Source organism: Canis lupus, chromosome 11 (genome assembly GCF_048164855.1).
Source record: "Canis lupus baileyi chromosome 11, mCanLup2.hap1, whole genome shotgun sequence".
Lineage (NCBI taxonomy): Eukaryota > Metazoa > Chordata > Mammalia > Carnivora > Canidae > Canis > Canis lupus.
Window position 1 is genome coordinate 33,271,441 of NC_132848.1, and position 23,716 is coordinate 33,295,156.

General features: G+C 42.5%; 1 protein-coding gene and 2 long non-coding RNA genes across 9 annotated transcripts in view; 1 reads left to right on the plus strand and 2 right to left on the minus strand.

Moving 5' to 3' along the window:
* Positions 1–1,998, minus strand: part of LOC140642945 (uncharacterized) — a 64,608-nt gene extending 62,610 nt beyond the window's left edge. For all 3 annotated transcript variants that reach the window (XR_012039316.1, XR_012039320.1, XR_012039319.1), the window contains exon 1: positions 1,824–1,998. This is a non-coding gene — a long non-coding RNA (uncharacterized lncRNA). The remainder of the gene's footprint in view (positions 1–1,823) is intronic.
* SYN3 (synapsin III) overlaps positions 1–23,716 on the plus strand; it is a 452,196-nt gene that overhangs the window by 85,606 nt on the left and 342,874 nt on the right. The gene's annotated exons all lie outside the window — the stretch shown is intronic.
* Positions 6,281–23,716, minus strand: part of LOC140642939 (uncharacterized) — a 32,270-nt gene continuing 14,834 nt past the window's right edge. Inside the window, exons 5-6 of one of the 2 annotated variants that reach the window (XR_012039307.1) lie at positions 7,749–7,821; positions 6,281–7,554 (exon numbers count right to left, since the gene is read on the minus strand). This is a non-coding gene — a long non-coding RNA (uncharacterized lncRNA). The remainder of the gene's footprint in view (positions 7,555–7,748; positions 7,822–23,716) is intronic. The other variant, XR_012039305.1, reaches the window with a different exon arrangement.

The window sequence follows — 23,716 nt, forward strand, 5'->3', positions numbered from 1 at the left end:
AACCCCAAAGGACCACATCTTCAAGATAAATGAGAATTCTAAGTACATGAGTCCTCACAAGTAATTGCAGTTTAAATTGCAGTTTGATTGAACTTCTAGGCAGCCTTAAACTTGGTTTATGGTGATCCCAAACATGCCAGACATAAAAGCAAATTGTATGTAGAGGAAGGTACTTTCATCCTAGGCTTGATAAATTTTTTTTAGAATAGCTAGCATAAAGCCAAAGACAACCAGGCACAGACACCACGAATGAGAAGAAACAGAAACAATAGACAACAGAAAGAGACCCTGAAAGATGTAAGGTACTGGACTTATCAGATAGCAATTCTTTAAAAAAATAATAATTAAGTTGAAAAAAATCAGATTTGAAGATATCTTCTAGAAATAGAAAACAGTAATAAAAAGTGACACAACCATTTTTTTAAAAAAACAAATACAACTTCTAGACTTGAAAACTATAATAATCAAAATTGTTGGATGTGTTGTGTTTAGCAGCATATTACACACCATTGAAAAGGTGATAATGAAGTAAAAGTTGAGCTGAAGAAATCTAATGAAGCACAGAGAGAAAAAGATGAGAAATGCAGGAGAGTTGATCAGATCTTTTGAGAAAATCTTACATTTAAACAATCTCAAAACGAGATGGAGCAGAGGCAATATCTTAAAAATTGATGTTTGAGAATCTTTCAGAAAGTTACCAAACCACCAAAACCAGAAGCTCAGCAAATTTCAAGCAGGATCAATAAAAAGAATTATACACCAACACGCAATAGTGTAAGTACAGAAAGATGAAGAAAAAGCATCTTAAAAACAGCCAGAGAGAAAAAGGCAGATTCTTTATTGGAGTAACAGACTGAAAGCTCCCAGGCAGCAGTGGTAGAATGACATCTTCAAGATGCCAAAAGAAAATAATTGCCAAGCTCTAATTTCATCTTCAGGGAAACATTTTTTATGAATAAAGGCAAAATGAAAACATTTAGACAGAGAATACCCTCACTAAGGGAAGAGTTTAAAGAACATGCTTTAGGCAAAAAGAAAATGATTCTGGAATAATATAGAGCTGCAAAAAGATATGTACAACAAAGAAGGTGGTAAATATTAATAAATATTGTCTTCAAATAATATCTATAATAATAATCTATAATGTCTTATAGATTTAAAAAATATGTGAAGAATTAAAATACATGACAGTAAGATAGTAGGGACTGGGAGAAAATAGAATTAAGGTGCTCTGAGGCCATTGTATTGTCAAGGAGGTAAGTAAACATATTGATTAATAATAGGCTTTGAAAAGTCAGAGATGAATGAGGTAGTTATACTGGGGTAATTATGTAAAAAAAAAAAAAAAGAATGCAGTAAAACTTAAAAGCTATAAGGGAGGGAGGGGCACCTGGGTGGCTCAGTCAGTTAATTCTCCAACTCTTGATTTTAGCTCAGGTCATGATTTCAGGACCTTGGTATTGGGCTCTGCATTGAGCTCTGTGCTCAGCGTGGAGTCTGCTTGTTCCTCTCTTCTGCTCCTTTCCGCCACCCTGCTCTTGCTCTCTCTCAAATAAATACATAAAGCATTTTTTTTTTAAAAAAAAAAAGCTATAAGAGAGGGAAAAGAAGAAATAGTAAAAGAAGACATGAAAGGCAAGAAAAACCAACATAGAATGTGTATTACAAATAAAATAAGGCGGTAGATTTAAATCCAGATATATAAGCAGACTGATATAAATGGCCTGTACAGCAGTGCTGGTTATAAAGTACTGAAAATTTTCTATACAAGTTGGTCAATAGCTTCTGCTCATAACCCAATGAATACCTTCAGCTACACTTACCCCATGGATGGGCATGACCACTGGGCTGCTCTTTTGTTCCCCAGTTCACCACACTTCTGTCCTCAAGCACACATCCTTATTCTTCCCATGGTCAGAGGATGCCCAAACATTGTAGGGAAGGCACACCCTTGGAAGCAGTGGTGGAGAGAGAAAATGCCTGGTTTCTTCTGTCCCTTCAAGGCTATAAATGTCTGAGTCCACTGGAGTCGCCCTCTCATGGTCACTTGTGAGAACTACAACCTTCAGAAAGTATCCTGTAAGTTAAACTATTTGCTATCAGGAGTATATATCATTAATTGCATTAAGTATAAAAGGACTGAATGCTGTAATTTATAGGGCATCTGCATCAGAATTTTCACAGTAGGTTTTTAAAAATCCAGCTATATTCTATTCAAGATATTTATCTAAAACATAGGAATATAAAATTTTGAAAGTTAAAGGATGGAAAAAAATATATATATATACCATTTAACTGAAAAGAAAGCTAGGTGATGTAGCTGTACTAATATCAGGGGGGAAAAAGAGATTGAAAAACATTACTAGGGCAAAGGAAGTAATGCATTATCATAAAGATAAGAAAGAGACTAATTTTAAATTTATGAGCACCAAACAAATGCCTCAAATTATACTTCAGAAATTATCAAATTTATCTGTGCTTATGCCCCACTCTATCTGGGAAAGGAACTGAATTGTCTTATTTTGTAATATATAGAAACAAGAATGTCCATCCTATTAGACCTCAAATTTGGCTACAGATTAGAATTATCTAGGAAGTGTTTTAAAATTCTGATGGCCAGGCAATATGCTAAACCAGTTTCGCCAGAATCTCTGAAGGTGGATTTGGGAATCTGTAGTTTTTACACTCCCTAGGTGTTTCCAGTGTGTAGGCCGATGGAGAACCTCCCCAGAAAGCTCTCACATCGGCCCTGCACTGGGTCTGGGTCAGCTGGGGCTACGTGTGCTGCCTGACACAGAGACAGGGAAAAGTGCCATGTGATGATGAAAACAGAGTGAAGTGATGTATCTACAAGCCAAGGAAAGCCAATGATTGCTATCAGTCACCCTGAGGGAGGGACAGACATGGAACAAATTCCCTCTCAGCCCTCAGAAGAAACCAATTCTGCTGACACCTATATTTCAGAATTTTAGCCTCCAAAATTGTGAGAGAACACTTTCCTATTGTTTTAAGCCATCCAGTCTGTGGTACATTGCTTAGGTGGCCCTAGAAAACTAATACAGTAGTGCTTTCCAAATTTTAAGTGCCTGTCAACTCCCTAAAGACCTTGTTAAAATGCATATTTCCATTCATTAGGTCTTCGAATAATAGCACCTGAGATCCTGAATTACCTACAGGCTCCCAAGTGAAGCTAATGCTGTCAGACCTGAAGCCTCAGCTTGAGCAGCAAGGGTATGGGCAAGCTCCCAGAGGCTGCTAGTGTTGGTAGAAGACCATACCTTGAGTAACCAGAGCTGTGAGGGCAGTGCCAATATAGCCAAAGCACTGGGTTCAGGGTCCATGCAGCTGTTGAGATTTATTCTGTCCAAGTCCAGGATGGTGCTTACAGTCAGCTGGACAGCTTGTTTTGGCAAGCCACAAGTTCACAGACCTGAGAGAATGTGCATACAAACCAGGTAGCTCCAGCCCAACTCACGATGTATCCTGCAGGAAGGGACGGAGTCAGTAGGAATCTTCCTCTGCCACATAGTACTGTTTCAAGCCCAGCTGTGGTCTACCAAAGTAGGAACGTTGAGCAGAGTTCTTGACTTGCAATATACGCTTTCAAAGAGACTTAGGTGTTGCACTGAAAATGACTTTAATCACTTTCAAATGTGCAGTATGAGCAAGGCCTACATTTTCTGAAGTCATGCTTATAAGAAGTGCCTTCAGAAAAGTTGACCAGAATGGATGGTAGAGCAGACCACAGCTGGTTTTCTCCAGCATCCATCCTTTCTACTCTGAGGCACAACATCTAGATTTTTCATATGGGTGACCCCTTCCCAGTATACAGTCTGTGTGGTGTCTAGAGCTGATGTCATTTGGTGTCAGACTGAATCAGAATATTGTAATGGGATCTAAGACAAGCCAATGAGGATCCATTGTGAGGCTTTTACTGGAACCCTTGAGTGGGAGACACAAGTGCATTCTGCTGGGGCTGCTGAGCTGGTGGGACGGATACCTCGAGCTGCTGGTGGCCATCTCTTTTTTCCCTTGAGGTTTTGCTAGGGTTGAAGCCAAGGCAAAGGAAAGTATAGCCAAGGGAGGGACAGAGAGTGAATGACCCGATGATGTTATTGAAGGCCCTGGATCCAGATTCATCTCCAAACCTTAGCCAAAAAATATCCCTTTTTGATTAAGCCAGCTTGAATTACACATACAAAATTCATGAATTTTTATTTAACAAACACTTTATAGCATTTCCTACGTGCAAGGCACTGTTCCAAGCACTTAACATGTATTGACTCATTTCATCCTTTCAGCAACTCTATAAGGTATGTACTATTATAATCCACATTTTCTAGATAAGAAGGCTGAAGCACCAGTGAGTTGGGTAATGGAATCAAGGTCTCCAGCCGGTAAGTGGCAAAGCTAGTATTTAGACCTAGGCAGTTTGACCTCAGAGCCCCTGTGGGGCACCACTTCACTGGACCCACCTCTTCAGCACGGGGGAGACTGCTTCATAGAGCTGCTTAAAGAGGCAGTATGTTCCTCCTTATGAGTGTTGTGCAAAAGTACCACAGCCATCTGGTAGGAAAATATTGAGAAGATTCATGCACCTGACTTTTAGTCGGTAGGAATTTACTGAAATGAAAGGACACTAATTAGTGTCCTTAGATAAACATGAAACATATGAAAGAATAAAATTCATCGATAAAGTTTAAGTATTTGGTCAGATGCAGAATATTCTAATAATGTAATACTAGTGTGTAAGTCACTTTTAATGCTCATATAATATTTCGTCTTTTTTTTTTTAAAAAAGTTTCGTGTCTTTTAAATGACTATTTAAAAAACTATAGCTATACTAATTTGTTAATGAATATACAATATAAAAAGATGTGAATTGCAACCTCAAAAACATAAAATGTAGGAAGAGAGAAGTACAAAAGAATCTGTATATGATCAAAGTTAAGTAGTTATGGCTTAAAATAGACTGTTATTAACTATAAGATGTTTTATGTAAGCTCCATGGTAACCATAAAGCAAAAACTTATAGGAGATACACAAAACAGAAAAAAGAAAAATTCAAAACATACCACTATAGAAAATGTTCAGCCATAAAGGAACACAGCAAGAGAAGAAGAAAAGAACAAAAGAACTACAAACCAGCCAGAAAACAATTAACAAAATGGCAATAGTAAGTCCTTACCTATTAATAACGACTTTAAAAGTAAATGGATTAAATTCTGCAAAAGACACAGAGTGACTGAATGAATTAAAAAACAAAAACAAAAACAAAAAACCCCCAAGATCCTGCAATACGCTGCCTATAGGAAAGTTTAAAAACACTTATTTTAAAGATATACATAGGCTGAAAGTAAGGGGATGGAAAAGGATATTCCATGCTAATGAAAACCAACAGAAGTGTCACTATACCTATATTAAACAAAATAGGCTTTATGTCAAAAACTGTAACAAGAGACAACAATGGACATTATATAATGATAAAGGAGTCAGATCATCAAGAGGATATAGCAAATGTATTATTATCTATGCACCCAACATCAGAACATCTAAATATAAAAAGCAAATATTAACAAGTCTGAAGGAAGAAATAAACAGCAGTACAAAAAAAAATAAACAGCAGTACAATAATAGTAGAGAACTTCAGTACCCTTAAGTTACATCACTGAGACAGAAAATCAGTAAGATAACATTGGACTTGAATTACACTTTAGATCAGATAGACCTAACAGAAGGACACAGCACTGCATGCAATTGCAACAAAATATATATTCTTCTCAAATGCACAAGAAACATTCTCCAGGATAGATTATGTAAGTTAGAAAATAAATTTTAGCAAATTTAAGAAAATTGAAATAATATCAAGTATCTTTTTAGACCACAATTGCATGAAACTAGAAAAAAAAATAACAGAAGTAAAACTAAAAAAAAAAAAAAATCTGCACAGTAAAGGAAGCAATCAACAACATGAAAAGACAACATTCAGAATGGGGAAAATATTTGCAAATCACCTGTCTGGTAAAGGGGTTAATATCCCAAATATATAAGGAACCGATACAACTGCAGAGCAAAAGACCAAATATCCAAATTTTTTAAATGGACAAAGGACCGGAGTTGACATTTTTCTTTTTTTTTTTAATTTAATTTTTTTTATTGGAGTTCAATTTGCCAACATATAGCATAACACCCAGCGCTCATCCCACTAAGTGCCCCCCTCAGTGCCCATCACCCAGTCACCCCAACCCCCCGCCCACCTCCCCTTCCACAACCCCTTGTTCATTAGTAGACGTTTTTCTAAAGAAAACATACAAATGGTCAACTGGCACATGAAAAGATGCTCAACATCACTCATCAGGGAAATGCAAATCAAAACTACAGTGAGATACCATAGCACACCTGTTAACATGACTATTAACAAAAATGGCAAAGGGTAGCAAGTGTGGGTGAGGATGTAGGAAAAAGGGAACCCTCATGCACTATTGGTGGGAATGCAAATTGGTGCAGCCACCATGGAAAACAGTATGGAGGTTAAATTTTTAATAAAAAAATTAAAAATAGAGTTATCATATGGATCAGCAATCCCACTTCTGGGTATATATTCAAAGAAAAGAAAATATTTTGAAGCGATATTTACACTCCCACGTTTATTGCAGCATTATTCACAGTAGCCAAGATGTGAAAACAACCTACATATTTATCAGTGGATAAATGAGTAAAGACAACGTGGTATATATACAATAGAATATTATTCAGCCTTAAAAAAAAATAGGAAACCTGCCATTTGCAACAACATAGATAAACCTGGAAGACATTATGCTAAGTGAATTCAGACACACCAGGGAAATACACATGATTTCACTTGTATGTGGATTCTGAGAAAGCTAAACCCAATAGCAACAAATAATAGAATAGTAGTTATTAGGGGCTGGCAGATTTTGGGGAATGGGAAGACATTGGTTAAAGGGTACACACAGTTATAAGATGAATAAGTTCTGGGGACAATGTAGAGCATAGTGACTAGTTGATAATAACGTATACTTGAAATTTGCTGAGTGAGCAGATTTCAAGTGCTCTTAGGAGGGAAAGTGGTAAACTATGTCAGGTGAGGAGAATATTAGCTTGGTTGTGGTAATCATTTCGTAACATATACATATATCAAAACATGTTTTACACCTTAAATATATGCAGTTTTTATTGGTCAGTCACACCACGATAAAGCTGGGGCAGAGGAAGAGGCAGCACTTGGATTTGAACCGTGATTTCTGATTCAATGCCAAGTGAATTTCCAAGTGTCTTTATGTCCTGAGACTCTGTTATTCTCTTCCTCACTGTACCCACGTCCATTCCATGGCCTCTGGCCCTGTCAAGCCTACCCCAGACTGGCATGTGTGGACTCTTGAGTCTATACAGGAAGCAGCAGGACTCAGAGATTTCTCCAGACATTGAGTGTGGTGTAAGCTCATCCTGGGTATAGGATGTGTGTGTTGCTCTCCGTCAGAAATGTGTTGCTCAGATCTGAGAATCCACTTCTCTGAGCCTTCATTTCTTTATCTGTAAAAGGTAATCATATTTTACATAGTTTTGGTGAAAAGTTTACTCATTTGTTCCATAAATATTTATCAAGGGCTTGCTAGGTTGCAAGCTTTATTCCAGATATTGAGCATTGTATCAGATGGGAGCTAAGCAGAAAACAGAATTCACCCACAAATGGTTTATATAAATATTGTAACGAAGGAACCACTTACAGAGAGTAGTGTGTGGGGCTAAGGAAACGTGATGCATCCAGAATGTAACAACAGCAGGAAGCAATTATCATCCCTAGGGATGAAAGGGCAGGAGAGGAAATAGAATTAATAGATTTAATCTAGTAGGTTTCACCTAGACTTAAGCAGGAGAGTCCCGCACTTGAACCAGCAGTGGCGGAGGAACATGGCCACCTCCAGAGTCATGGTACTGAAGCAGGGTGGGCATGAGAAAGAAACACCACCACCCTTCCCTCCCCTGCCCTCCAGGCTCCTGCTGGGGCCTCAGTTCGGCCAAAGAGAAGCAGAGACTGGTGAGCGGGATTGATGCCTTCCACAGATGCCCCACAGCATGAGGGTAGGAGGCTCAAAAAGAGACTCTCTTAGGAAGTCACCACTGAACAAAGCAGACCAAGTCTCTGTTCAAGGTCAGATTCTAGTAATGTTTTATAAATAGCAAAGTATTGCATACAAGTTGGTTAAATCATCAGTAATTATAGCAATTAAAATGATAGAGTCCCTTACTCTGGTTTCTGTCAAATTCCCAAACTAGGGTGCGCTGCCAGGCAGCCCGAGGTGCTTAAGAGCAACCCAGACATCCAGGTTCTCAGTAAAGTTGCAAAATTCTATTTAGAAGGCAGAGCAGGGGCCATCCCAGGGCATGTTAAGATTCATGCTTTGTGATGGCCGTGGCTGTTCTGGGCCCAAATTCAAGACTGGCTCCACAGTGGAGTGATAACAAAGGGCAGCCGTGCCTATACAGACAGATGGGATTCAAAATGCAGGACAGGAGAAATCAGGAATGAAAAATACCCAAGGAGGCAGACGTTAATGAGGCCCCAGCCTAATTACACAAGCCCTGCTCTCAGTTTCCAGCATTAGGCAACACTAAATTACAGGCACCCGTTCAAACCACAGTGGCTGATAATGTGCATCCGCTCATTAGAAGGTCAGACCTCAGAGAGGGTTGAAGAGAGGAGCCAGAAAGCATAAGTAACACAAGACCTTGAGGAAAGGCATCAAAGACTCCGATATTCCCCCTGGTACCCACCCTAGTCTTAACCGTTTCCAGGGAAGATGCTTGGGGCAAGACAGATGTGTCAACCTGTCCCACAGGAGAGGATATTTTATTCAGTCTTAGAAGTCCAGAGTTAGAAGAGTCTCTCTTCCCTTTTCTTTGTGTCCTCATTTTACAGATGGGCAAACAGTAGCTAGGAAGGTTGGGAAGAGGGTGATTTGTTCAAACCACCTATCACATTAGCTCCTGATGAGCTCTCAACTTCCCTGTCTCTGTCCTGGGAACTCTCAAACACCCTATCAGAGCACATTGTGAAACAATGTTCCTTTACTCTTTATTTCACACATAATTGCCTAGAGTCTTCTGACCCTCATGAACCTAGAATTTAAAATTCCATTGGGCACCTGGGTGGCTCAGTCAGTTAAGCATTTGCCTTCACCTCAGGTCATGATTTCTGGGTTCTGAGATCTGAAGTCCCTCATCAGGCTTTCTGCTCATCAGGGAATCTGCTTCTCTCTCTCCCCTTCCCCACTGCTCATTCTCTCTCTCTCTCTCTCTCTCTCAAGTACACACCAGCAAGTATTATGAAGAGTGAAGGATCTGCTCCCACCTCAGTCCCTGTGCCTGTTTGGAAAAGTTCTCCCTTTAGCTCTCCTAAATGGTTACAGACCCACTGAGCATTCCCTGCTTTCCTTTCATTTATTCATTAAAGATGTGCCGGGCACAGAGGATACCACAGTGAACAAAATAGGCAATAGCCTTTGTGGAGCTGAGATCTAAATTGCAGAAAGTGGAAAACAAACAAATAAACAAATATGCATTCTAATGGCAGGTCATGAGAAGTAGTTGAAGCAAAAGAAGACCTAGAGAGGGACTGCTATTTGAGGAAGTGTGAGCTGGGAAAGTGACTTAAATAGAAATTGAAATGAAGTGAGCAGAGTGAGCCCTATGGAGTGGGAGGAGTTTCCCTCTCTCTTGGTGGCAGACATGCACATGGGTGAAGGTGAGGGATAGCTGCCTGGGGTGGGTCCAAAGCCCACCTTCCACAAGCCTCAGGGCCCTGGACCTCTGCACCTTTCTAGCTCTTGGTTTCCCAGTCTGTAAAGAGGGAAGAAGTGGTCCTTACTCCACTTGAGTGATTTGTATGAAGTAGTGATTTGTATGAAGTAGATAGAGCAGGGCCTAGTGCAGTCTTTACACTTGCTTTCTTCATCCTGAAACACTTCTGCAAATATTACCATGCCCCACCTTCTCACTTTCTTTCAAATTCCTGATCAAATCCTGCCTCCTCAGAGAGACTTGCCAGACTATATATTATCTCTGCTCTCGAGGCCTAACTGAACACTTTTTTCTTTAAGCATTTATTCCTGCTTGAAATTATAGATGATTGGTAGGTGGCCAGCTAGCTAGACAATAGATAGCTAACATAATATAAATAAGATGTAATAGATTTTATTGTATTATTTTCTAGGACAGAAGACTGTAGGCAGGGACTTTGTTTTGTTATTACTGTATTCTCAGGCCCTAGAACACTGCCTATCACATATAATAAGGTTCTCAATAACTATTTGTTCAGTAAGTAAAGGAATGAACCAGCCTTCAACTGATCATTATTGTTTAATTCCCCTGTCTCCCACTGGACTGGACCTTCCTTGAGGATCAGGTTAAGGACTCTTTTTCTGAATTGTACCCCCAGTGCCTGGCAAAGTGCCTAAATCTTTGCTGAAAGCATTCAGGACCAGCCGACTCTTCGAATGAATAAGAATCCCACAACTTTGCAAAGTAAAGCAGTAGCTTGCACTGGGCGCGGACTTGCTGACCAGCACACCGCCCACCTCCTCCTCTCCCTGGGAGGGGTTGGGGTCTGGGAGGCCAGAGACAATGAATCATTGAGGTCCCCAGCAGCCTTGGAGGGGGAAGGCTCCGATCTATCTCTTCACCCAGGGCCTTTGCCCTCACCACTGCAGGAGAAAGCAGGATCCCTGGGGACTTGCAGAGGTGGGGCGTGGGAACGGGAAGAAAGCTGCATAAGAAAGAGACAGTGAGAGTCTGTAAAGAAATGCCAGGCTCTGCTGCCCATGCGTCTCCAGCCAACGGGCCAGCGGCAGATCTGCCAACTCCCCCAGGAGAAGGAGCAGCACTCTGACAGAGAAAAACAGTGTGGCTCCTGATTCCCAGAATCACAGAAATTGGGGGTGGGAGAGGCCTGCAAGACCACGCAATCTTCTGCACCTTCCCACATGCTATAGCCCCTCCTGGGAATGGCTCTGGTGCTGGGTCCCATTTCATGTTCCCTTGGGGGACCCACTCCCAGCCTAACAGTTTACTGTGGAAGAAGCTGCACATGGGGTGCTTGGGTGGCTCCGACTCTTGATTGTGGCTGAGATCATGCTGTCTGGGTCGTGAGACTGAGCTGCGAGACTGAGCTGCGCATTAACTCCGCACTGAAGGCAGAGCCTGCTTGGGATTCTCTCTCCCCGCTCTCTCTGCCCCTCCCCCACACTTGCTCTCATTCTCTCTGTCTCAAAAAAAAAAAAAAAAAAGAAAGAAAGAAAGAAAAAAGAAAAAGAAAAGAAATTGCCCTGATGGTCACTTCACCCTTTTGGTTTCGGTGTCCTGGCCTTTTCTCATTCCTAAGCAATTACTTTTTACTGAAAGGCTACTGGGTACCCGGTACTTCTCAGTGGCAGGTAATTTCATCTGCTTTTGAAAGAAATGGACACTTTGCAAGAAGGGGAATGCCTAGTTGGAGGCCACACAGCTAATGAGTAGAGGAGCAGGGTCCACAGTACTGTGATTTTGTTATCATACAATTCTGCTACCTTAGGGGAAAACCTTAGGGTCAGAGTCAGGTGGTGGTCTTGGGTTCCAATCTTGACTCCCCACTTGCTCTTTGTATGGCTGCATGAGGAACCCCACCTCCTGATTTCCAGGTTTTTCAATTGTGAAATGGAAATAATGCCTACTTGGAGGGACTAAAACAGGGTAGGTCTGCCACCAGTGTCCACTCTCCAAATGCGCACTCTGCCCCTTCCTCGCCCTGCCACCCCATCACTTGCACACTCTCTCCTTCCTGGCTTCTCAGGATAAGCCTGGTAGAAGGAGGGAGGGAGAGGAGGAGACGATCTAGGTCCCCCTCCCCACCCCAGGCAACATGGTAGAGTGAGAAGAACCCCACAACATGCATGCAGTGATCATTTATTCTGCTGAACTGTTTTCAGACTCTCTCTCTGCATTTAAGCAAGTCCACCTGCTTCCTCAGGGTGTGTAGATCCACCAATTCAATGACTTTCCAATTTCCTGTGAAGGTGATGAATTTGGGAAACTTCTGCCCTGCTTATTAAAATGCAGATGCTCAGGCCCCATTAGCAGAAAGCCTGATTCCTGGGCAGGGCCCAGGAATGTGCATTTTGTCGAGCTTTCTCTACTAGATTCCAATACCAGTTCCTTGGACCCCACTTTAAGAACCATTGTACAACCAGCCAAATGGAAAGGAGCAGGAGGCAGACAGCTGCAACACAGGATGCTACATGATTTTATTTTATGTAGTTTTAAAATAAGTGAAAATTTTAGTGACATATACTAAACAAATTTGAACTTGCTGAGATGTTGTATGTTCAAAGTCTGTCTCTAGCACTTACTGCCTGTAGGGCTTTAGAGCAATAATTATTTCCTCTCTGAGCTTGTTTCCTCATTTGTAAATGAAGGACAATTGATAGAATCAAAGGAGGTCATATATATGGTCATATTTGATAGACTATAAAGTCATATATAAACATCAGATGTTATATTAAGATGGGCAGTTTTTTTCTGGGACATTCCTACCATAGGCCAACTCACCTTTCTCTGTCTCATGGATTTCTGCAGTACCCTCCTCACCGGTCTCCTTGCTTCTGCCATCACCCACGTCTCAATTGCTATATAACAAACTTCCCCATAACGTAGTGGCAGCTTAAAGCCACAACCATTTTTATTTGCTTGCAATCTATGGGTCAGGAATCTGGACTTGGTCAGGCAGTACTTCTGCTGCAAGCAGTGTTGGTTGGGCTTGCATGCAGCTTGTGGCTTGGCTGGGCTGGAAGGCCCAAGTAGGCTTCATACTCAGGCTTGGTACCTCAGTGTCCCTCCACCTGACTGACCCCTCTTTCTCCACATGGCTAATCCACTTCCTCATAGGAGTGCAGTCTCAGGAGAGTCAGACTTCTCATATGGCAGCTGGTTTTCAAGAGGTCAGGTTACAAGAGGGGTGGAAGGTGTCAGTGTCTTCAAGGCAGAGTTAGAAGGTACACAACATTACTGCTGCCATGTTCTAGTGGCCAGAGACAGGCACAGGGGAAAACTAGATTTAAGGAGACCCCATCTCTTGATGAAAACAGCAGTGGAGAGTCTGAGGACACATTAATTCCCCTTCAATCCATACTCCAAACAGCAACCAAAGTGATTCTTCCAAAATTTAATCAGATACCAAGCCCATGTTTAAAATCTGCCAAAGATTTCCCATCCTTCTTAGAGTGAAATTCACAGTCCTAACCATGGTCTGCAAGGCCCCTACAAAAGTGTTCCTTATCTGTCTCCAGCATGAAAATATAAGCTCTTTGAGTATACGAATCTCACCTGTTTTACAAGTCACTATATCCCTAGTGCTTATAATAGTGGCTGGCACTATTTTGGTTGAATGAGTGACTGATTCTTATATTCCTCCTTTTGTTTTATTTTCTTTGTTTAAGCCCACTTCCCTGTCACCAGGCTGAGAGGTCCTCAAGGGTAGACATGTTGCTTTCATCATTGCAGCTAGCTGGCACCTAGCATTGTACGTGATAACCATTGGGCTTGAGTCCTACCCTTTGTTTGAAGCCTCAGGCTTATGCTTTCAGAAATTCTTATTGTCCTTCTTTGTTCTGAAACATATATTGATCTCTTACTATTCTCCATATAATAAGCTAGTGAGTTACATCCATCTTATCATTTATTTTTTTTAAAGATTTTATTTATTTATTTGAGAGAGCAAGAACAGAGAGAGCGAGAGAGAGAGCACGAACGGCGAAGGGCAGAGGCAAACTGAGAAGCAGACTCCCCACTGAGCAGGGAGCCTGACTCGGGGCTCGATCCTAGGACCTTGAGATCATGACCTGAGCCGAAGGCAGACGCTTAACCAACTGAGCCACCCAGGTGCCCCGTAACTTATCATTTCATTTAATCCTCAACACAACTCATGATATGATATGTCCTGTTGTGATCCCCCTATTACAGATGTGAAAACTGAGTCAAAGAATAGCTGAAAAGCTTGCCCAAGGTCACACAGAAAGTGGAAGAGCCAGGATTTAAACCCAGGCAGGCTAATTCTAATGCCTGCTCTTAACAGCTAAACCATACTGCTTCCCACATGATGTAATCATTGATTGTGGCTGGTCTGTTTGGTGCCATCTTATAACCATTCTGTGCTGGCACAGCCTATTTCCCCAGTTAACTCAAGTTTGTATCTTTCAATCTTTTAAGCCCACTATGTCACTTACACTGTGCAGGCTGATGAATTGTTCTGTGACTCAGTTTCCCTGGATACAAAACAAAGATAATTACAGTGCTTAGTGCAAGGCCTGGTTGAGGAAATGAAATGGGCTTATTCACATAAAACACTTAAAACAGTACCTGCCACAGAGTTAGCTCTCAACAAATCTTACAGTTATTGCCACTGATTTTCCCCAAAGCATGAAACAGCTTTAGCACTGGGGCAGCACTCTGATAAATACTTTTGCCTCTGCTAATAAATGGTGAGATGTGTTTACCTGCTGTGAAGCTACCTGTGTTTTACCATCGCAGGATGTCCACTACCACCACATAAAGAGCTTTTGTGTCCTGACACACTTTCCGATTCTTTACATTGTCATACTCATTCTTTCACATTAGGCTAGTGTGAACTGAATGCCTGTCTTGTGCCAGGCTTTCTGCAAGGTTTTTCCAGTACACTGTGTCACTTTATATGCTTGTCCCCATATCACAGATGAAGAAATTGAAGCCCTCAGAGCTTATGTGACTTGTCTAAGGAGCTCAGCAAAAAAACAAAAAACCTAACTGGTCCTCCCCATTCTCCCTGCCCACTCCAGTCTATTCTGTACATAGCAGCCAGGGTAAGTTTTCCTTTTTTTTTTTTTTCTTTCTTTCCTTCTTTCCATCCTTCCTTCCTTCCTTTCTAACTAATAGACTTTAATTTTTAATTTTTTTATTAAGATTTTTATTTATTTATTCATGAGAGACACATAGAGAGAGGCAGAGACACAGGCAGAGGGAGAAGCAAACTCCTTGAGGGGAGCCCAATGTGGAACTTGATCCTGGGACTCCAGGATCATGTCCCGAGACAAAGGCAAACGCTCAACCACTGAGCCACCCAGGTGCCCCTAGGCTTTACTTTTATAGAGAGGTTTTAGGCTTACAGCAGAATTCAGCAGAAGGTACAGAAGATTTCCCAAATACCACAGGTGCGCAGCCCCTGCCACTATCAACATCCACCACCAGAGTGTTACATTTGAACTTACACTGACATGTCATAATCATCCAAAGTCCTAGTTTACAGTAGAGTTTACTCTCCTTGTTGCACATTGTGTGGATTTTGATAAATGTATCATGGCGTATATCTACCATGTATCCTATAAAACAGTTTCACTGCCCTAAAAATCCCATGTGCTCTTCCTATTCATTCCTCCCCCCACCCAACCCCTGCCAGCCACTGATCTTTTTATTGTCTCTATAATTTTGCCTTTTTTAAAAAAAATTTTTTTATTGGAGTTCAATTTGCCAACATATAGCATAACCCAGTGCTCATCTCGCCAAGTGCCCCCGTAGTTTTGCCTTTTGCAGGATATTGTATAGTTAAGATCATGCAATGTGTATCCTTTTTATTTTTTTATTTTTACTTTTTAAAATATTTAATTTATTTATTCATGAGAGACACAGAGAGAGGCAGAGACACAGGCACAGGGAGAAGCAGGCTCCCTGTGGGGAATCTGATACAGGACTTGATCCCAGGACCCTGGGATCACGCCCTGAGCCGAAGGCAGACGCTCAACCACTGAGCCACCCGGTCGTCCCTGTGTACCCTCTTTAGAATCAACCTTTTAATACTCTGGTTTGATGATGTCACTACGTCAGTCAAAATCCTTTCATGAGGCTATGTGCTCTAGTCCCTGCCCACCCCACCCCTGGCTGCCTCCTCAGTGTCACCAGCTTTTCCTCAGGTCTTCAATCCATTTTTTTCCAATCACTGGTCTTCACAAATTCTGTTCCCTCTGCCTGGAAAGTTGTTTCCTCCCTATTTCACCTAGAAAATTTCTGCTCTGCTTTCAGGTCTCCGGTCAAGTGTCACTCCTCTAGAGAAATCACTTAAACCCTCCTATATGATATTCACTACACCTGGTCCTCAGTGGGCTTGCAGCCAGTCTTCATTACGTGAAAGGACCTATCTGTGGAGCTATTTTAAGCTCTTACTATGTCTCGGGCACTATGCTGGGCACTTTGCATTTGTTATATCTAATTCTTACATCCTCCCTGTATGATCAGTATGATAAGCTTGGGAAATTGAGGCTCAGAAGGGTTCAGTATCTTACCGAATGTCCAACAACTCACAAGGGGTGGGGTTGGCTTTTGAATCCAGCTCTGGCTGAATGTAAAGATTATGTTCTTAAAACGATACCACCCCCCCTGCCTTTTCTTAATGCTGGAGCCAGTGCTTGAGCCTCTGTTGGTGGCAGGGCACAGGGGCTCTCTGGGTGGGTGGGCTGGTGACTACCCATTTCCTTGGGTCAGAGGTCAGGGGAGAGGTTGTTGCCATTTTAATAACATGCAACAGCAGCTCTGCAGTTGGGCAATTGGAGCATTTGTTCACCATATGACGGTTTGGCTTCCATTCAGCTCCCCAGAGAGAGCTATACAGCCATCTTTTATTACCACCCTCCATGCTGAGAGAAAAAAACATAAAGAGATAAAGTGACTGTGTGGCTTGCCTTTGCTTTGGGCGCTTGGGATTACCCAGAGCTTCCTGACTGCACAGCCTGGCTGCATGGTCCCTCCTCTCATCCAGGGCTACTACATGCATCAGGGCAAGTCTGAGACCATCCTTTGTCTCTCATCCAGCCAAATTTATGCTCTCCCTGTGCTTCTCTGTACCAAATACTAAGGCGAGAAAAGTAAGGGTCATTGTGTAAGATTGTGCGGCTTGTGCACTGCTCAAAGGCACGTGGTACCCTTGGAGGGTCTGCCTCTTCTCTCTGTTCACCTGTACTTCTGGCCTTTTTCTGATTTACACAAAGATGTCTATGTCAGTAGGAAAGGCTGGTGAATGTGGCGTGGAGAAAAAAAACCCTGTCAGATAGACTTGGGCTCTGGCAACCACACATCTCCCAGTCTCTGCTTGCGACCTTCATTCACTAATATGCCCAGACTCTGGACCTGTGATACCAAAATTCATATGGGCATAAATTACTGTAGTAATCATTAACTTCCCTTCCACCTAGGCTTAGAATTCCTTATGCAGATTATTATGACTAAGACTCTGACCTTCAGGGTCAATAGCAAAGCAGTTTGTGTTAAGACCACAGTCTGTGCAGTTGAGCAAACTTGGATTCAGGTCCTCCTTCTGTCATTTATGAGCTGTGTGACTTAGGGTCACTCACTTCCCCTCTCCATGCCTCAGTTCCCTCACCTGTGAAACAGACTTATGCTTACAACGATTAAATATATAATTTATGCAGTCATGATAAAAATGGCTAACTACATCCTGCTGCTGTTATAGGCACTATAGAGATTAATTTCTTTAGTCCTCTGAACAACCTATTTTCCAGATGAAGAATCTGAAGCATAGAGAGATTAACCAACTTGCCCAAGGTCACACAGCTGCTAAATTGGTGAAGCTGGGATCTAAATCATGGCTCTCTCTTAACTCTCAAAGTAATGCACGTGGAAGTGAATTCCAGCCCCTGGCACAAAGAAAGTTTTCAGTAAATAAAAGTTATTGCTTTTATCAGCAATGGCAGTGACAGCTACCAGGGTCAGAGGCTGCCAGGGCATGAGATTCTGTAGATCAGCTGTCATGTCATGTGGTTCTTGAACCCCATTCCACAGAGGTACCTCCTGGTCTCTTTCAAATTGTTGGGTCTGAGAGCTGAGTGGGCAGGATTCCCTCTCCCCCCTTCACACTCAACCATCTTTATCCAGAGAATCAGTTCCAATTTCATTTATATATTAAAATTCCAAGTGAAAATTTGTTTTAAAAAGAGCTCTGCTGCCGAGCAAGAGTTTAAAAACACATGGCCCACCTTAACCCATTCATTTTTAAGTAAATATGCCATAGAGAGGGGAGGTACCTTGCTCAAAGATATGCAGCGAGTGAGTTGAAGACCATGCCAGGACAGAGCTACTTCTTGATTCCCAGAGCAGTGGCTTTTTGCTAAGCGTCTTTCAGGGTCTTGTTTTTTGCTAAGCTTCTTTCAGGGTCTTGTTTTTTTCCTCAAGTGCAACCTGGAGAATGTATTTTGCTCACATTTCCCAGAGCCCCTCATTCCAACACACTTCCTCTCAGTTTCTGAGCACACTGCCTATGTCTGTGTCTGACCTGGGTGCACCCTCTCATGTGAATGCTGACAGGTGCTCCCAGTCCCAGGCAGTCTGACCCTGGCACCACCCTGTTTCTCAAAGGCAAGTCCATGAGGCTGACTTCACACTGCTGGCTCCATCTCTCGCTGTGCAGGTCAGACCTGAGCGCAGAGAGGAGGGAGGGCTGACAGGTTCATAGTGTTAATGGGATACATTTGAGAAATGCTAAACCAACAGTGTTTGGAAATTCAGGCCAGCAGCCAGGCATAGAGCCGGCCAAATTTCAGCTGGGGTGGGAGGGGGTGGTTATTCTGAGGCGGAATTAGTGTCTTTTAAAAAACTGGATGAAGACATTGTTTATTCAAGACCCTGGGAGCACAAAGATAAAACATGCATAATGGATTTGGGGTCTTTCAGCAGACAGCTCTCCTAAACTGTCTCCATCATAACAAAGAGTTGCAGCCATCCGCTGAGGCCTGTTCAGTGGCCTGTGCTTGCTAGCTGTGCATAGATCCTCTCCCCCTGTGGTAAACTGTATGGCATAGGTTAGGAGGCTGAGGTTCAGAGAGGTGAAGGAACTCATTCAAGGTCACATAGCTGATGGGTGAGAAGGAGCTAGGATTTAACCAGGTTTCTCCCAACTCTCAAATCTCCATTCTTGATTGAGACTAGGTCCTAAGGCTAGGATCCTGCCCTCTAGTGTCAAGGGCAAAACAACTTAGGTAGAGTGTTTAACCATTGGATTTAGATGAAGACCATTGAGTTTATCTAATCTGGGATGGACAGCATACTGGGTACAGATAATTAAGGCGTCCTTAGAACACTTTAAGCCTTCCCATCAACTTAGGCTATCAGGGCAGATTACCATAGCAACAAGACCCTGTGAGTCTTGGGTTGTAATGGATATGACAGAAAGGTTAGACATTCCCAGTTAGGGTCCATCTAATCGTTCCTCTAGACTTCATCACAATATGATATGCTAAGGCTTGAGCATTCATTCATTCAGTGAACATTTATGGAGGACCTTCCCTGGGCCAGGCATTGTGCCAAACTCTGGGAAACAAGAAAGTATTGGCATTCATCGAGGAGTCTGTAGCCAGGGAGAGTTGAAAAGTAATAGTCTTCAGAGACACACCTGAGTGCCTAATCCATCTCTGTTCCCTTAACTTCACTCTCTGAGCTTCTGTGCTGATCACAGGGTATTCTACAGTGGTTGAGGGTTGGGCTTATCAAACTTCATCTATTAAGGGCCAGATAGCAATTATTTTCAGCTTTGCAGCTTATATGGTCTCTGTCACTACCACTACACTTTATCATTGTGGCATGAAAGTAGACCTACATAATGCGTAAATGGATGAGTATGGTTGTGTGCCAATTAAACTTTATTTATAAAAACAGGTGGTGGACTGGATTTGGCCAGATTTGGCCTATGGGTTGTAGTTTACATACTTACATACTTCTCTGGTTAAAAGAGTATGGCCTTTGGAGTGTGGCTGCCTGGGTTCAGATTTTAGCTCTGCCTTTTACTGGTTGTGTTGACCTTGGACAAATTATAAAACTTGTGCTTTATAATTTGTGCTTTAGTTTTACCATATGTAAAATGGGGATGATTTCTGACAACAATGAGGTTGTGAGAAATAAAATAATATTTGTAAGGTACTTATAAAAACAGTGTCTGGCATATTGTCAGCCTTCATAATCGTTAGCCACCCAGAGGGAGATTAGTGTATGTGAAACAGTAATGGTATTAATACCTCCCTTTTGGGGCCATTGTGCTAAGGGTGATATCATTTGTTATTGTGAGCTCCATTAGGGCATGCGTTTTTTGAGTGTTTTGCTTTTATATTATTGCCCTCTAATAAAAATTTATTTACAAAAACAGGTGGCCAACCCATAGACCATAGATTGATGATTTGGTTTCTTTAAATATTCCATTTAAATATTATTTATCTTGATTACTGAATTTTAGGGCACCTCTCCCACAAGTTTTATGCCCAAGTTGAATGCTTCACTTACCTCATCCTAGTCCTGGGCTGGCCAGAGCTTACTTAGAACAGTTACTGGCACATAGAGGACATTCAGTGAAAGTCTGTTTAATGCCTGAAGTGCCTGGGCAGAGAATCCAGCACCCAGTGGGTTTTCCATAAATGGAACCTCCCTGCAGTGTGTGTGTGTCACTGGGATTAAGAGCTCCAGTTTGGGAGCCAGATGGCCTGGGTCAGTATTTGGATCAGCCACTTACTGTGTGACTTTTAAAAGTTTCTTAGCCTCTCTATGCCTCAATTTCTTTATATGTAATATGAAGCTAATGGTAGTGCCTATACTATAGGGATGCAGTGCGGATTTTAAATGAGTTGATCCATCTAGTGTTTAGAAGAATATGGGCAGGTGGTGAGCACAAGAGATATTAACCTTTTGATTATTTTTTCCCTACGTTTAAGGATCACTGATGGGCAAAATGGCAGAAATGAGTAGTGCTACTAAGGAAGAACTGGGTGTAATTATTTCAGAGAAGTGGGGTTTTCACTTGTTAAACCTTGGTGAGCGTCACAACTGTCTAATGAGCTATTCTAACATGCAGATTCCTGTTCTCCCCTCCCGAGGATTTAGATTCATTATGTTGTGGCCTGAGAATCTCCTTTTCCAACATGCCAGGTGCATGTGATGCAGGGGGTCCCAGGAGCACACGTTGAGAAACTCCAGATCTTCAGTTTCCAGGGAATGGCTTCTCTCAGGCCTTGCAGCTTCCTGAGAACAGGCAGATCAGCCACTTCCTGTCTCCTTTCCTCCCTCCTTGTCCCTGGAGGAGGCTCTGCTTCCAGATGGGGTCAGTTCATTTCAGCTGCTCCCAAGCCTGTCCCCAAGGCCTCCAGCTGTGCAAACCTCTGGCTGAATTGTCTCAGAGACTTGTCAGCTAGTGTGTTGAGGACTCTGTTGATGCCTGCCCTGCTGCACACCTCTGCTGAATATGGGACCTCTCAGCCAGGGGCACCCTGCAAGCTGAGCTTTCCCCAGCAATCTGACTGTTATTCTTGACTGTCAAAGGGCAGGATGCCAGTATCTCTCCTTCAAGAGCTGGGAAAGTGAGAACAGCTAGAAGAGTTGGGCAGAAAAAAAAAAAAAAAAAAGAGTTGGGCAGAGCTGTGCCTAGAGTGGAGCAGGGGCAAAGGGGAAGGCATGCGGGTTCTGCAGCCATACAGACCTGCTTCACATTACCTGAGTGGGGGCTTTGGATTAGTGAATTAATATCCATGTGCCTCTTGTATCACTCTTCTTTGCACAAGGACATTCTTGTCCCCTTAGCAGAGCTCCTATGAGTGTGAAATGAAGTATGAAGACAAAGCACCTCACTAGTGTCTGGGATGCAGCAAGTGCCTGGAATTTAATTGCGCGCATAGAGAATCAGTAATTGGAGGCAGGTCAGGGGAGATAAAGTGGAGGTTTTCCCTCTGCTAACTGACCATCTAGACTCCATGCCTCACTCTCTAGGATGTTTCTTAGTTTTGTACATGTAGTAGTTGTCTTCCCAACTAGGTTGTAGGCTCAATGAAGTCACAAGCTAACAGAATATTCTACATCGGCTTGCCACCCACCTAAAGCATATTGAATACTAACTTTTTGTGAAAAGCAACTAACAGTGAAGAATTCCAATTGCTCTTTTATTTTTCCCCAAAAAAATCTTATTCCTTTTCATTTTGTGACTAAATGAAATAATGTGGAAAAATGACCCATCCTGGAACCAAAATAATTGCTTTTTTGAATGAGATTATAGCAAGTTATAGCTGACAAGAAACTCTCAAGTTCATCTGATTCCACCCTGTGGGGTTACAGATGAGAAAACCAAAACTCAGAGAAGGGAAGTGGCTTGCAATTGGGGGATCCTCCTCTGAATCACAGAACATAGAAAACTATGAGAGTGTCTGTTTTCACAGTTCTCCCAGGCATGGTACATAACTCGTACCCTTGCAGATGGATAGGAGAGAAGTTAACTCATCACATACAAGGATGCCTTTGGATTAAGGGCTTAATTTTCTCCCACAACTGGTTGAGAAGGGTACCTGTTACTATATAATGGGTACCAGAGCTGTGGCTAGCCCAGACACCCTCCCATAGTAGATGAGAGTCACAGCCCAGTGGTTAGTGGTGTGGAAGAAGGGACTGACCCATCACTTGCCCAAATGCTTTGTAAAATCCAAAGACCCTACAAACATAAAGGGTTCTTTGTTTATTTGGAAGAGGGTGGAAAACTATTAGATGTAAAGGCGAAAGGCCTCTAAAACACATGTCCTGGTCTTATTGTGTATCAGAGTAGGCTAATTGTTGTGGGAAAACAAACTAGGTGGCCTGATGCAAAAGAAGCCCATTTCTCACTCAAGAGTTCCATGTGGCAGAACTTTGTCAGTTTACTCAGGTGCCCAGGTGGGCCCCTCTCATCTTGTGGCTCCATCCTCCCTAGGTCCTCAGAATCCTCTGCAGGCTGTCTGCATCTGCTAGCTGATGAGAAAGAGAAGGAAGCAGACTCTATGGAAAGATCTAGGTCCATGCATCATTCTCACTAGCATTTCATTCCTTCCAGAGGCCTGAACTCAGCCACATGGCTGCCCCCAACCACAAGGGCTGTTGGGAAAAGTAGTCCAGCTTGGTGCCCAGGTGGAAAAGGAAATAAGTTTGGCCAGCAGGTATCTAGTTCCTGTAATGCTTTGTAATTGCAAACAAACTTTCTGCTATTACCCATCTTTAAACCCAGGGAATAAGTCCTGCTTGCAATACAGGATTGTTCCAAGGATAAAGAGACATAAAGGCTGTCATGGTGCTCAGAAGCACTACATACAGGTAAACTTCATTGCCTCCTGAATGCCTGGCCCAGAGCCAAGTCTATAGTAGGTGCAAAACAAATGTTGTGGACTTGCTCGTCTTCCCACCAGCCTCCTGAATGCATGCTTTGCCTCCGCTAGCTAGCATTTGATTCACACACACATCTTTTCGACAACTTACCCATTGCAATCAGTCATTGCCGATTTCCCCTGCCAGCTATGAGCTGGAACACAGGAAGGGTTTTATCTGAAGCCTGAGACATCCTGAAAGGATGAGGCCTCCCTTCTTGGGTCCCTGGAAGGCTGCCCATGGCACCTCACATTCTTTTCAGCCTAGCGGCCGATGGTAACCATGAGCTCACTGAGGGGCTTCCGCAGCCAGCTTCTGTTGCTGATGCATGAAGCTCAGGGCTTGTGGTCTGGAGACCTTGGTTATTTTCCTCGATCCCTCCATGAACCTTGATGTTACTCAGAAGGAGGAGGAAAAGGCCCCAGAGATGCTGTCAGAACCTGATCATCAGGGTGTACCTAGCTCACCTTACCATATTTAAGTGAGT